The sequence below is a fragment of the Arachis ipaensis genome, chromosome B4, assembly GCF_059453495.1.
Source record: "Arachis ipaensis isolate K30076 ecotype BB chromosome B4, ASM5945349v1, whole genome shotgun sequence".
Lineage (NCBI taxonomy): Eukaryota > Viridiplantae > Streptophyta > Magnoliopsida > Fabales > Fabaceae > Arachis > Arachis ipaensis.
Window position 1 is genome coordinate 122,385,209 of NC_142439.1, and position 16,918 is coordinate 122,402,126.

Here is a 16,918-nt window from a genome sequence, read left to right on the forward strand (position 1 = left end):
AACAATAACTAAGCTACAAATTAAGGCATAAATCTAAGCAAACAAACCAACAACCAAAATATTAAAACAAGAGTATGCAAAGAAGAAAACTACCTAACAATAGAAACCCAATTCATCCATCGATTATATTTACAAGAGAATGGAAAGAGTTTACCATGGTGGGGTATCTCCTACCTAGCACTTTTATTTTAAGTCCTTAAGTTGGACATTTGGTGGAATCCTTGCTATGGTGGCTTATGCTTGAATTCATCCTGGAATCCCCACCATTGTTTGCATCTCCAATGTCCACCGGGATCCCAAATTAGACGCACAAGGCCTTCAAGTAAGCTTAGGTAGATGACAAGACCCCAAGAGTATTGGTTGTTGAAATGAGTTCTGGGGTCCCAAATCTTGTTCTTGCACCCATCTTCTTGTTGACTACTATAGTTAAATCCGGGTGACAAGATTTGTGAATTCTCAATTGAACATCCAAACATTCTCCTAGACCCATGCAATTTGGTTTTACACCAACCATTGCCATTCAACTTTGAGCATGCAACCATCAAGGACTTAGAGTGATGTGTCCAACCACTACACAACTCTCTCTTACTCTTGACTCCACAAAGAGCTCTAAGTTGCCCATCCGTCTCAAGCAAACCATATTCAAGTGAGAAATTAAAGCTTAGGGATAAGAATTTTACCCACTTGAATGTTGTGTTGGATGGTGATTTAGGAAGGGGTGGTTCCAATGATCTTGCAAGTTCCACTCCCTTGTACTCTTCCATGATTACCTCCACCTCTTTACAACTTTCCTCAACTTCAACCCCTTCCTCTTGGTGGCTCTCTTCCAATTCAATATCTTCTTCATTGCCTACCAACGGCATGGGAGGTTGTGCATCTTCTTCTTTGATCTGAATTTCAAGCCCAATAGGAGAAGATTCAATTGAAGATAAGAAATTCTCAATGATTGAATCCATCTCTTGATCAACCTCTTCCAATCTTTCATCACTCATACTATGCCTTGGAGGTTGCGCATTATCCTCCTCAACATCATTTTCAAGTTCAATGGAAGAAGGTCCAACAACTTCCACAGGATCATCAACAATATCACTTGGTGTGGAAGTGTTCTCAAGCTTGAAATCCACCTCTTGTTTAACTTCCTCTAACTCTTCAACCACTTCTTCTTCTTCAACAATCTCTTCCTCCTCCACTTGTTGCAAGACATACCCCATCTCCTTGTCCTCATGTTGGGATTCTAAAATCTCCTTCATACTCCACTCTTCGGTTGATTTCTCACATTCATCCGTGGAGGTTCTTTGCTTGTTGCATGAGTCCCGTGAGTCCAAGGCGGCTTTAATTTTGGTAAGGTTGGCCGCGATAACTTCATTCATCCTTTGGGCTTCCTCTTGCTCCTTTTGACGGATTATTGCTTGAAGCCGATCCATTGCTTCCTTGAGACGATCCATTAGCTCTTGTTCCACTTGGCTAGTATAAGTAGGATCATATTGCTCTTGGATTGATGGATATGGGTGTTCTTCCATAGAGAGTTATGGTGAAAAGGAAAATTTATTTTGTGGTTGAAAGTTATCATACATGGGAGGTGATTCATCTTGGTAATAGTGTGGAGGTGGTGGTTCTTGAGGGTATTGGTGGTGGAATTGGGGTGGTTCTTCATATGGTTCATACGGTTCACAAGGTGGTTGGTATGGTGGGTAAGGATTAGGGTCATATGGAGGTGTTTGGTGAAAAAGGGCTTGTGAGTAAGGTGGTTCAAAATTATGTTGAGGAGGTGGTTCATAGGCATATGGTGGTGGTTGTTGACAATCACAATAAAGGTCACCACATCCATTAGATTGATATGCATTAGGATTGGAATTATACCCATAAGAAACTGGAGGTTGTTGTTGCCAACAGGAGTGATCAATTCCTTGAGGCTCCTCCCATCTTTGATTGCTCCATCCTTGATGCATGTCACCATTGTAGTTCCCATTTCCTACAACATAATTTGAGCCAAACACATAGCCAAAGTGAGGATGTGAATTCATAATAGCAAATAAAAACAAAAGCTAACAAAAATAAGCAACAAAGTCCTAAAGCTAACAAAAACTAACAAATAAGCAAAAGGCAAACATATTCACAATATTCACAATAGCCAATAATATAACACCATTGCAATTCTCTGGCAACGGTGCCATTTAGATGAGTGAATTCTTTGATGGTATAGAATTTCTTCAAATGAATGAATTCTCGTTGCAAGTATAGTTCTAAACCAACAAACAATTCTCACATAAAAAATATTGGTTGTCACAAGTACAAACTCCAATAAAAATTAACCGAAGTATTTGAACTCCGAGTCGTCTCACAAGGAATTGTAATGAAGTGCTCAATTATTGTCTATGAAAATGCAAGGGGGGTTTGATTTTTATAGTTTGATAAGAAAAGTAACCAACAAGAAAGTAAATAATAAGAACTAATAAAATAAAAGAAAAGAACTCTTGGCTAGACATAGGTAATTGAGATCACCATCCTTGTCTACAAACCAAATATTGACAATTATGAGGAACCAAGCTCATTAAGTTTACTTCTATACTTGAAGTATATCAGATGGCTTAATCAACATCAACCCATAAGTCCCAACCTATCTACTAATTAGATTAGTAGTGGGTTAGTGTCAATGGATATCAAATTGACCACCAAGGATTTTCAAATCACCAATTTAATGAGACCCAATGACTCAAGGTCACTCAATTCCCTTAGCCTAGGCCAAGAGTTAAGAAAACTACTCAAAAACTAGTGGAAGCATTTTAACAAACACACCTAGAGTGCAAGAAAATTAAACATCACCACATACCAAAATTAACAAGATCCATAACTATCATCAACGAGAAATCAACAATAACAATAGAGGTAACATAAAAGAGACATAGAAACATGAAATTGCATTCAAAGAAATCAAGATTCAACAATGGTTCATAAACATAAAAATGGCAAAGTAGGGAAATTAACAACAAGAACTAGAAGAACAAAGGTGTAACAATAAGAAATTAAAAGAGAAAACTAAATCAAAACAAGAATTGAAAGATGAATTTGAGAGAATTAAACCTAAACTACCCTAAATTCTAGAAAGAAGGGAGAGCTTCTCTCTCTAGAATTCTAACCTACAACATGATGAAAACTAAACTATGACTAATTTGTTCATTCCCCCCCCTCAATCCTTGGGTTCAATAGCATTAGAAATGAGTTGGATTGGGCCCAAAATGAGCTAGAAATCGCCCCCAACGAGTTGCTTAAAGTGGATCGACGCTGCTCCATCGGTGCGCACGGGTACAGTGCGCATGCGCATCCCTAGACGTCAGGCAACTATAACAAATTTTATATCATTGTGAAGTCCCGGATGTTAGCTTTCCAACGCAACTAGAATCGCCTCATTTGGACCTCTGTAGCTCAAGTTATGGTCAATTGAGTGCGAAGAGGTCAGGCTTGACAGCTTTGCAGTTCCTTCATTTCTTCATGAGTTCTCCCACTTTGCATGCTTTTTTTCTCACTTCTTCCATCTAATACTTGCCTTATGAATCTGAAATCTCTCATCAAACATATCAAGGCATCGAATTGAATTAAAGTGAGTTAAATTTAGCTATTTTAAGGCCTAAAAAGCATGTTTTCACTCTTAAGCACAAATTCAAGGAGAATTGCAAAATCATGCTATTTCATTGAATAAATGTAAGAAAATGTGATAAAATCCCCCAAATTAAGCACAAGATAAACCACAAAATCGGGGTTTATCAAATCTCCCCACACTTAAATCAAGCATGTCCTCATGCTCAGAATAAAGAAGGACAAGAAAAGGGATATAAACATTTATTCAATGCAAATAAACTATATAAACCTATCTACATGCATGCAACTAAATGCAAAATGATTCTAACTACTTGGTTAAAAGCAAATCAATCTCCAAGAGCATGTATGAACAAGTAGGGCTAAGTAGTATGATGATTCATGAATCCTACCAATTCAAATATCAAAATAAAGTTCAAACAGACTTGCAAGAAGAACGCTAATGAAAGCCAGGAACAAGGAATTGAGCATCGAACCCTCACCGGATATGTATCCTCTCTAGTCGCTCGAGTGTATAGGGTCGATCCACTCAATTCTCTTCTAATCATGCTTTCCATGATTTATTTTTCATCTAAAAATTAACAATTATTCAATGCATGCATACATTCATCATGAGGACTTATTCATAGGTTGTAATGGGGCTAGGGTAAAGGTAGGGATGCATATGGTCAAGTGAGCTTGGAATTTGAATCTTTGATTAACCTAAACTCTCACTAAACACATATAACAACCTATCCAATTCTAATACACAACCTAGCTACCCATGATTTTCACTTTTTCACATACTCATGCATTCTTTTTAATTCACCACACATATGCATTGATTTTTATTGAACTTTACTTTGGGGCATTTTTGTCCCCTTTTTATTTCTTTTTCTCTTTTTTCCTTTTTCTATATATATATCTATATATATATATATATATATATATATATATATATATATGTTCTTTTTCTTTTTTTTTATTATTTTTTTTAAAGTATATACAAACGTATCAATGCATCTAGTTTTACTTATAGTGCATGAATATGTACCCAATTCTCAATATTTTTAACAAAAATAAAATTACACTTTTACCTCAACCAATGTCCCAAGTTTTCCATACCCAAATGATACACACCTTCACTAGCCTAAGCTAATCAAAGATCCAAATTAAGGGACATTTATTATTTTTCACTTAGGGGTAGTGATGTGCTAAAATTAAGAACAAAAGGGATTAAATAGGCTCAAAATTGGCTAACAATAGTTGATGAAAGGTAGGCTATTTGGGTAAGTGAGCTAAATAAAATGATGGCCTCAATCATATAAATGCATGTATACATGGAATAATGGACATAAAGAATTAAACAAATCAAAGATTACAATCATAGAAAAAAATAATGCACACAAGAATGAAAAATAAGTGGTTATAAGATGTAACCACACAATTGGACTCAAAACTCACATGCTTGTGTTCTTAACTCAAAAGCCATGTTCCAAAATAACTTCTTCAAGCAAGTTCAACAAGAAAAAATTTTTTAAATTGGTAAGGTGCCCTAAAAACAGTTTTTCTTGGAAAAAAAATCATCACCCTAACCAAGTAATCCTAACATAAAAAGAAATGGTGAAATATGTACAAATTCTAACTAACATGCAACTTATCATGCAATGCAACAACTAGCTAACCAAAGAAAATTAAGAATTAGTGTTGAAAAAGGAAGTTGTTACCCATGGAGATCGGTCGGACGACCTCCCCACACTTGAAGATTGCACCGTCCTCGGTGCATGCAAAAAAGAGTAAAGTAGATGGGTTGCTACAATTGATGAGCTTCTTCAAAAGGTTGTGCGGATGAACTTGTTTGTTGCCCCCATTTGAAGCTTAGCCTTTCCCTTTTGGTGGCCAACCTAAAAGGAAAGAAAAAGAAAGAGAATTAATCCTACAACAAAGATAGCAAAGCAAGTATAACATAGGCGGGGGCTAATGCCAAATAAGAGTAAGGTTCTCACTACATGTTAGCTATGCATGTAAGTGAGAGAGCAATATAGGCAAATGGCATATCAATTAATACTTGATGCAAGAGGAAAGTCAAAGCATAAGTGAATAACATGAAGCGCATGTCGAGCATCAAGTTCAAACAACAATTAACACAAACAAGATTAGTGATAAGCATGAGAGCATTTGGTTCCATCCTAACTCACTGATGATGAGGTATAAAAACAAGGGATCATGAGTCAGGAAGGACTAAAGCACTAATCTTGTGTGTAGAGCAAATATTACAATTAATACCAAACAAGTCATGAAGCACCAAGAGTAACCAAGAAATTCTCAACAATTGAGTAAAATAATTCAACACCAATATTAAAATAAGAAACTTAGAAAATAAAAGGAAAAACAAGTTACAAAAATAAAATTAAAATGCAATGAATGAAAACAAGGAAATGCAATAAAAGAAATGGAAGAAAAGAAAAAAAATTATTTATTTTTTTATCAGTATTTTATTTATTATTATTTTATATATATATATTTTTAAAAAAAATTTTTTAAAAGAAAAAAAAAATTTTCCAAGAGAGGAAGAAGAAAAAAAAGTAGAAAGAAAGAAGAAGAAAAGAAGAAAGAAGGAGAAAGGAGAAATGAGAAAAACAGGGTGCAAATCCGCGCATATGCGCCATGCGTGCTTAGGCGCGGATGCGGCAGGGACAATTGGCGCGTACGGGCCATGCGTGCTTACGCGCGGATGCGGCAGGGACAATCGGCGCGTACGCGCCATGCATGCTTACGCGCGGATTACCTGGCACAAAGTAGGCATAAAGTGGGCACAACTCTCGCGTTTTAGTACTAGGAGTTGTGAAACCACGTCGACGCCCACGCGCACAGCGCGCTTGCACGCCGATGCCCTTTTTTTTTTTTTGAAAAATAGGGCATTCTCCTAATCTATAAGAATTCTAAAACAATCAAAAATCAAATTTAACAACAAATCTTTTTTGGTTTTTCAAGAATTTTCAAATACACTAGAAACAAAACTTATAATACAAGCAAAACACTACTCAACAACAACTAAGCTACAACTTAAGGCATAAATCTAAGCAAACAAACTAACAACCAAAATATTAAAACAAGAGTATGCAAAGAAGAAAACTACCTAACAATGGCAACCCAATTCATCCATTGATTATATTTACAAGAGAATGGAAAGAGTTTACCATGGTGGGGTATCTCCCACCTAGCACTTTTATTTTAAGTCCTTAAGTTGGACATTTGGTGGAATCCTTGCTATGGTGGATTATGCTTGAATTCATCTTGGAATCCCCACCATTGTTTGCATCTCCAATGTCCACCGGGATCCCAAATTAGACGCCCAAGGCCTTCAAGTAAGCTTAGGTAGATGACAAGGCCCCAAGAGTATTGGTTGTTGAAATGAATTCCGGGGTCCCAAATCTTGTTCTTGCACCCATCTTCTTGTTGACTACTATAGTTAAATCCGGGTGACAAGGTTTATGAATTCTCAATTGAACATCCAAAAATTCTCCTAGACCCATGCAATTTGGTTTTACATCAACCATTGCCATTCAACTTTGAGCATGCAACCATCATGGACTTAGAGTGATGTGTCCAACCACTACACAACTCTCTCTTACTCTTGACTCCACAAAGAGCTCTAAGTTGTCCATCCGTCTCAAGCAAACCATATTCAAGTGAGAAGTTAAAGCTTAAGGATAAGAATTTTACCCACTTGAATGTTGTGTTGGATGGTGATTTAGGAAGGGGTAGTTCCAATGATCTTGCAAGTTCCACTCCCTTGTACTCTTCCATGATTACTTCCACCTCTTTACAACTTTTCTCAACTTCAACCCCTTCCTCTTGGTGGCTCTCTTCCAATTCAATCTCTTCTTCATTGCCTACCAACGGCATGGGAGGTTGGACATCTTCTTCTTTGATCTGAATTTCAAGCCCAATAGGAGAGGATTCAATTGTAGATAAGAAATTCTCAATGATTGAATCCATCTCTTGATCAACCTCTTCCAATCTTTCATCACTCATACTATGCCTTGGAGGTTGCGCATTATCTTCCTCAACATCATTTTCAAGTTCAATGGAAGAAAGTCCAACAACTTCCACAAGATCATCAACAATATTACTTGGTGTGGAAGTGTTCTCAAGCTTGAAATCCACCTTTTGTTTAACTTCCTCTAACTCTTCAACCACTTCTTCTTCTTCAACAATCTCTTCCTCCTCCACTTGTTGCAAGACATACCCCATCTCCTTGTCCTCATGCTGGGATTCTAAAATCTCCTTCATACTCCACTCTTCGGTTGATTTCTCACATTCATCCGTGGAGGTGCTTTGCTTGTTGCATGAGTCCCATGAGTCCAAGGCGGCTTTAATTTTGGCAAGGTTGGCCGTGATAACTTCATTTATTCTTTGGGCTTCCTCTTGCTCCTTTTGATGGATTATTGCTTGAAGCCGATCCATTGCTTCCTTGAGACGATCCATTGGCTCTTGTTCCACTTGGCTAGTATAAGTAGGATCATATTGCTCTTGGATTGATGGATATGGGTGTTCTTCCATAGAGGGTTGTGGTGAAAAGGGAAATTCATTTTGTGGTTGAAAGTTATCATACATGGGAGGTAATTCATCTTGGTAATAGTATAGAGGTGGTGGTTCTTGAGGGTATTGGTGGTGGAATTGGGGTGGTTCTTCATATGGTTCATACGGTTCACAAGGTGGTTGGTATGGTGGGTAAGGATTAGGGTCATATGGAGGTGTTTGGTGAAAAGGGGCTTGTGAGTAAGGTGGTTCAAAATTATGTTGAAGAGGTGGTTCATAGGCATATGGTGGTGGTTGTTGACAATCACAATAAAGGTCACCACATCCATTAGATTGATATGCATTAGGATTAGAATTATACCCATAAGAAACCGGAGGTTGTTGTTGCCAACAGGAGTGATTAATTCCTTGAGGCTCCTCCCATCTTTGATTGCTCCATCCTTGATGCATGTCACCATTGTAGTTCCCATTTCCTACAACATAATTTGAGCCAAACTCATAGCCAAAGTGAGGATGAGAATTCATAATAGCAAATAAAAACAAAAGCTAACAAAAATAAGCAACAAAGTCCTAAAGCTAACAAAAACTAACAAATAAGCAAAAGGCAAACATATTTACAATATTCACAATAGCCAATAATATAACACCATTGTAATTCTCCGACAACGGCGCTATTTAGATGAGTGAATTCTTTGACGGTATAGAATTTCTTCAAATGAATGAATTCTCGTTGCAAGTATCGTTCTAAATCAACAAACAATTCTCACATAAAAAAAATATTGGTTGTCACAAGTACAAACCCAAAAGAAAATTAACCGAAGTATTTGAACTCCGGGTCGTCTCACAAGGAATTGCAATGAAGTGCTCAATTATTGGCTATGAAAATGCAAGGGGGGTTTGATTTTTTATAGTTTGATAAGAAAAGTAACCAACAAGAAAGTAAATAATAAGAACTAATAAAATAAAAGAAAAGAATTCTTGGCTAGACATAGGTAATTGAGATCACCATCCTTGTCTACAAACCAAATATTAACAATTATGAGGAACCAAGCTCATTAAGTTTACTTCTATACTTGAAGTATATCAAATGGCTTAATTAACATCAACCCATAAGTCCCAACCTATCTACTAATTAGATTAGTAGTGGGTTAGTGTCAATGGATATCAAATTGACCACCAAGGATTTTCAAATCACCAATTCAATGAGACCTAATGACTCAAGATCACTCAATTCCCTTAGCCTAGGCCAAGAGTTAAGAAAACTACTCAAAAACTAGTGGAAGCATTTTAACAAACACACCTAGAGTGCAAGAAAATTAAACATCACCACATACCAAAATTAACAAGATCCATAACTATCATCAACGAAAAATCAACAATAACAATAGAGGTAACATAAAAGAGACATAGAAACATGAAATTGCATTCAAAGAAATCAAGATTCAACAATGGTTCATAAACATAAAAATGGCAAAATAGGGAAATTAACAACAAGAACTAGAAGAACAAAGGTGTAACAACAAGAAATTAAAAGAGAAAACTAAATCAAAACAAGAATTGAAAGATGAATTTGAGAGAATTAAACCTAAACTACCCTAAATTCTAGAGAGAAGGGAGAGCTTCTCTCTCTAGAATTCTAACCTAAAACATGATGAAAACTAAACTATGACTACTTCGTTCATTCCCTCCTCAATCCTTGGGTTCAATAGCATCAGAAATGAGTTGGATTGGGCCAAAAATGAGCTAGAAATCGCCCCCAACGAGTTGCTTAAAGTGGACCCACGCTGCTCCATCGGCGCGCACGCGTACAGTGCGTGTGTGCGTCCCTAGACGTTAGGAAACTATGGTAAATTTTATATCATTTTGAAGCCTCGGATGTTAGCTTTCCAACGCAACTGGAATTGCCTCATTTGAACCTCTGTAGCTCAAGTTATGGTCAATTGAGTGCGAAGAGGTCAGACTTGACAGCTTTGCAGTTCCTTCATTTCTTCATGAGTTCTCCCACTTTGCATGCTTTTCTCCTCGCTTCTTCCATCCAATACTTGCCTTATGAACCTGAAATCACTCATCAAACATATCAAGGCATCGAATGGAATTAAAGTGAGTTAAATTTATCTATTTTAAGGTCTAAAAAGCATGTTTTCACACTTAAGCACAAATTCAGGGAGTTTATTGAATAAATGTGAGAAAAGGTGATAAAGTCCCCCAAATTAAGCACAAGATAAACCACAAAATCGGGATTTATCAAAGGGTTCAAGGTTTCGAGGGACAAGCACGACAGACGACTTGACAGAGAACGATGATGGACGGTGGGCAAAGCACAACTGAGTCAGATTAGGGGTTGGAGCACGACGACTCGACGAGCATGACGAAGAAGTTGGCGACTGGAGAATGAGGAGAGGGGCTGTAGTACGACGAATAGATGAAGATCTTGAGTGTGACAGATGACAACAGTGAGAAAATGTCGATGATGGTGGCAGTGGAGGAGGCTAGGGTTTTTTTTGAGGGAAATGTTCTTTATTTTGAGAAATTGAGAATGATGAGAAGAGAAGAGTGAAGACCAACTGCATTTCAAAGTTTTCTTTTTTTTTTTTAAATCAACTAAACGATGTCGTTTTTGAAAAATTGGCCGGGTTTCGATTCGGTTCAACCAACTTCAACGGTTTTTTAGTAATTTTTTATTTTATGGTTTTATTTGTTGAACCGAACTATAATTGTTTCTAGTTCTCAGTTGAATCGGTCTTATCAGTCAGTCCGTCCGATTTTCAAAACCATAGTGACATCTTATTTAAATTACCTTTGACAAGCTATGTAAATACTCCATCACATACATGTATTTTTTAATTCTAATTCATAAAAATATGTCTAAAATCTTTGTTAACTTAAACATCAAAATTTCTTGCAGATCATTTCAAAAATGTTGGACAACTTTGCCTCACTAAGGCTTAGTTTGGTAAAGCTTTTACTTTTCAAAAGTAGCTTATAAAAGCTAACTTTTAAAAGATGGCTTTATAAAAGTTGTAGCATTTATGTTTGGTAAATCAAATTAAAAATAGCTTTCAATAAACACAAGCAACAACAATTACGTTTGGTAAAATAACTTTTAAAATTTAAAAGTACTATAATAGACATAAATGCAAACATTAAATTTGAAAATTAGTTAACATATGAGGTTATATTAGACTTTTAAATTTTAAAAAGTACAAGCTAACTTTAAAAAGCTTCTTGTTAGGTACTTTCAAAAGCACTCCTAACTTTTAAAAGCTGCAAGTACAAGCACTTGAACTTTTTAATTTACCAAACGCAAAATGAGGTGATTGTGCTTTTTAAAAGTACAAGCACCTCTCCAAAAAGCTTTACCAAACCAAGCCTAAAAAAAACGTTGAAACTCTCACCAGAAAAAATCTAGACCTCATGTCCAGACTTAATTCTTTTAAATTTCAAGTAACCTTTAAAACAGACATAAAAACAATTTTCTTCCCTAATAATAAACAGTGAAATGCCCTTGGAAAAAAATAGAGAAGATTTTAACTTGATAATAATAGAGTTGAATTTTCAACTTATTTTAGTCCTAGTTTTTTTCTTAATATACAATTTATATTCATATATATTATGTAGGTAGTCTTTCCATACATACATATACATGGGCAATAATAGTCTGTTAATTAACTTAAAAAACTAAAAAAGCATAGAAAGTCAGATTAACTTAGACATGTTTACAAAATTGTCCTCATCGATCAATTATCATGGCATAAGCATAACTTCTCCTTTTCTGAAAAAAAAAAAAAAAAACAAATGAAACATTTAAACATTGTATTCCAATATAGATAAAAAAATTTCTAAAAGAACATATTTTATCATTTTTTTTTCTTTGAATGTTGACAATTCCAAGACTCTGAATTAATGCTCAATAATAACAAATAAATAAATAAAGAAGTGAAGTGAGGCGACTGAGCTGCAAATTGTGTTATCAAGAACAGTGATAGCACTCTCCATATTTGGGATATATGCGTCTCCAGAAGACCAGAGGCACCGCATCTTTGCCCAACCAACCTTCATTTTCATGCTTCGATCAATCACTTCATTGTAAATTTTTATTATTATTATCATAAGAGTGAACTAATAAAAATGTCATAAAAAAGTTTAGCCATTAACAAAAATATAACGAAAGGATAGATACAACAATAATATTTTTAAAAATTTTAAAATATGACAAAACTATTTCGGTGTAAAAACTAGTTATTTGAATGATTGATGACCGATAAAGAATTTTAAATTATGGAGGGATGCTTTGTTCTTAAGATAAATATAGACCGACAATGTTATTTGTTTCATTTTTATTTTGCTATTTTTTTTCTTTTCAATAGTTTAAACCCTCACAAAGATCAAATAAAAAATGAATTAAGGAGACTCGAGTATAAGACCACACACATCACAAAAGACACAACATAAAATACTATTAAAACTAAAATATCAAGAAAACAACACAAATATTACAAATATCAACGTAAGCAAGTGTGACCAAAAACATATAAAATACAATTAATACAACTGTTCTGTTGGATAGACAATAAAAAATTTAAATAACGTGAATAATAGACTACAAAAATCAGCCATCACCAACGATGCAGCGCAATTGTAGGATAAGTCTACACTAAAACTCAATGAAGAGTGCAACCGCCCACTTTATCTACACACTCATGATAATTTTTTTTGTTATTTGTTCGAGATTCATGTCAATTATATAACTATTACTCTATTACCATATAATTGATTATTAAATGATCCTTTTATTATATAAACTAAAGTGTATATTATTTTAAATTTATAAATAATTAGAATATATATTTTATAAATAAAAAAAATAGTGTTATTTAGACATCTGTTCAAAAAGTAAAAGAAAGAAGTGTCATTCTCTCATAAAAATCAAATGAGATCATCATAAACAATTTTTGACTCCTAAGATAATAATAAACAACTCAAGCGGGAGGACGTTGTGAACATGTTAGGATTGATAGAAATAAAAAAAGAGGTGGTTACTAAGTTTGATGTAACACAAGTTTAGAAAAATGGTGTAGTGGGTTGAAATTGTGAGTGCTGAAGGTGCTTCTAGAGGTGTATCGTTTATATAGGATGATATGATGTTTAGGTTGGATAACTGCTACTAAAAGGAGAGAGGATTGTGTACAAGAGAAAAACAATGTACTCTATGGGAAGAATTGAATTTGTTCACACTTTAGGATCTTCTTAGAATGGCGAAGGAGGAATGGCGGGATTTAGGAGAGATTCGTTTTACTTGAATGTTGGCGGATTTGACGGTACCTTTGAGTATATGGCATAAGGAGAAGTTTGGTGATATTGAGTTGAGGATACAACAACTGGAGGGTGGAATTAGGGAATTTGTGGTGCACTTGGTTGTTGGTCTATAATAAATCATGGTATATTCTAAGAACTATTAAACAACTTTTTGAGAGTTGAATAAGTGCATTTTTCGAAAAAGAAGAATGTAATAGGTGATTGTTTAATTTTTTTGGTTATTGTTTGGAGTTTCTTGACCGAAAAAAAAATGATAGAATCTTCAAAAATCAAGAAGTATTGCGGGAATAATTATCAGGTCGATTAGGACTTTAGTAGCTATAAGAGTGGAGTGATTTTGGACTCTTTTTTTGGTTGTTGATAGTACTGTCGGATATGTCAGGATTTACTCGTAGTTTTCTTATCTTGTTCTATTTGCTTTGTTGTTTCACCTTATTGTGTTGAGCTTTTGATTAAAAAAAAAACAACCAATATCAAACATGAATAACTTAAATAGTAAGATTTATAAATAAAAAATATGGACAATAGAATTCAACCACTATTGCTATATATATATATATATATATATGACCATCAAAATTTATTATTTTTTGTCATCAATTAATCATTAATATTTAAAAGTATAAGTTAAAATATGTTAGTTGAATTATTAAACTAAAAAAATTGAATTAATAACTAAAAATAATGACCAAAAATAATAAATTTTAATAATTTTTTAATATTTTTCTATATTATTCTACTAACTTTTTAACAAAGTGATTAACAAATAGTAAATTTGTTTACTAACATGACAAACGAACAAACATTTTGACATTAATATAACCCAATTGAAAAAAAAATAATTTAATTAAAATTTTGATAAAATTATAGGAAGAAATAGAATAATTAAATTTTTTAATATTCATAAAATATAGAAAAAATATAAATAAATAACTTTTAATCAACTAAATTTAAATATAGAATAATTTTATATTTTTTTTAAAAAATAAATAATTATTAATTAATGATAATTTAAAAAATCAGGATTACTGACAAATTGGCTGGTTGAGTGTTGATCACCTAGCAAAGTTGTAAAATATAAAATGGTTAATAAATAGGGCAAAAAAAAAATGGTTAATAAATAGTGTCACTTAGCTTTTTCAAATATGTTGTAAATACGTTTTCCTCCAAATATATATAAGGGTAAAAAACCCAAATAAACCAAGGAGAGATCAAAATTACCTAAATCCGCCAAATCAAAAATCTTCACCTGTATCCACCAGGACCAATTATTATGTAATTCGAATCAATAAGATTCGAATTATGATCTCAAGTAATTCGAATTGATTTCATTCGAATTATATGCAAGCAAGAGTTAAAGTAATTCGAATCAATATGATTCGAATTACTATGAAGGTAAGAACATAAGGTAATTCGAATGAAGTTGTGTCGAAATATATATGAAGAATTCGAGTCTTATTAATTCGAATTACTAGGTTAGTTTGTGTTTCAACATAATTCGAAACAAATTGTTTCGAATTATAAGTAACAAACTTGAGTTTAGTTAGTTCGAATTACTAGGCTAGGTTGTGATAATTCGAAACAAATTGTTCCGAATTATATATATATAGCACGAACCAGGGCTATATATATGTGCTGTGAACTCATGATGCTGTGAACAAAGTGGGGAGATGGCTAGTGAGGAGAGTTTCCTAGTGTTGGTACATTATAGAGGGTCGATTAAGAGAAAAACTCGATCCGGGGTGAAGTTCACTGATAAGGATCCACTATGTATTATCGTGACGCCAACAACCACCTACGATGCTCTTGTTAGCTGTGTGCTGGATAAGCTTGGTCTCGAAGGAGTTAAAAGGGTCAAGAAGTTTTTCTACCGCATTCCAACAGCGGTGCTCCATGACACCGTGAAGTTTGATTGTTCCACAATCGGCAGTAACGAGGACTTGCAGGTTATGTTTCTTTGTCGTAGGCAGTTTCCCGAGGTAAGGACACCAGAGTTGTTGGCTAAGTTGGTTGATGTGGTATCTAGCTCGGGTGGTTCAAACCGGAATGCGAATACTATAGCCGCAGTTGCCGGGTCGAGCTCGAGACCTGCTGTTGCTTCGTCCTCTGCTCCTGTGTATGAGCCACCAATGCAGCCTGTTGCGTCCCCTTCGTTTGCCGTCGATCTGGGCGGCAATGTTGGAGATGAGGTTCGGCATGGGGAACATATTCCCACCGAGGTACATTGTCCCACACCGGCTGGTGTTGGTGATGGTTTGTTTGATGATCCAGATGACGATGACGTGGAGCCGGATTTGATCGCTGATGAAAGCGGCGATGATGTTGGAACTACTGTTCCGAGAAGGGCTACAGGTGGATCTAGTTCTGGCACACAGCAGTATCCACCCCATTTTTCCTCGTTGGACCTGGATGCCATGCGGCAGGACGAAAATGCTCTGCTGCCCTCAGGATTTGGCGCTAGAGATACCGAGGGGTCTGCCGGTGTGAACGAGTTTCAGGTTGGCCAACAATTTCAGGATAAAGATGAGGCGCTGTTCAATGTGAAGACGTACAGTATCCTCCGAGGGGTCCAGTACAAGGTCGTTGAGTCTGACTATCGGAGGTATGTGGGAAAGTGTTCTGAGTTTGGGAATGGGTGCACATGGCTCATTCGGATGAGTCTCCGACAGCGGAAGGGTATCTGGGAAGTGAAGCGATACAATGGTCCGCATACATGTCTCGCCAGCTCCATCTCCAGCGACCATAGGAGTTTGGACTACCATGTGATATCCACCTTCATTATGCCGATGGTTAGGGCTGATGCAGCTGTGAACATCAAGGTGCTTCAAAATGCCACGGTCGCACAATTTGGGTTCAGGCCAACGTACAGGAGGGTATGGATGGCGAAGCAGAAGGCCGTTGCCGTCATATATGGGGACTGGGACGAGTCGTACAACGAGCTCCCTAGGTGGGTTTTAGGAGTTCAGCTGACGATGCCTGGCACTGTAGCCGTCCTCAGGACTTGCCCTGTTCGAGTTGGGGGATAGGTTGACGAGTCTCAAGTTTATTTTCATAGGCTGTTCTGGACTTTCCCCCCTTGTATCCAGGCATTCCGTCATTGCAAGCCTTTGGTGAGTATTGATGGTACCCATCTATATGGGAAGTATGGGGGAACACTGCTAGTCGCCATTGCACAGGACGGAAACTCGAACATCCTCCCCGTGGCATTTGCACTAGTCGAGGGTGAGAATGCTGAGTCATGGTCTTTCTTTCTTTCCCACCTCCGTGAGCACGTGACACCTCAGCCGGGTCTGTTAGTTATTTCAGATAGGCATAATGGCATAAAGGCAGCACTCGAGGCTCCGGATGGGGGATGGCTACCCCCAGCTGCGTACCGGGCGTTCTGCATTCGACACGTTGCATCGAACTTTGCATTGACGTTCAAGGGAAAAGATGCCCGGAGGCTTCTTGTTAACGCCGCATATGCGAAGACTGAAGTGGAGTT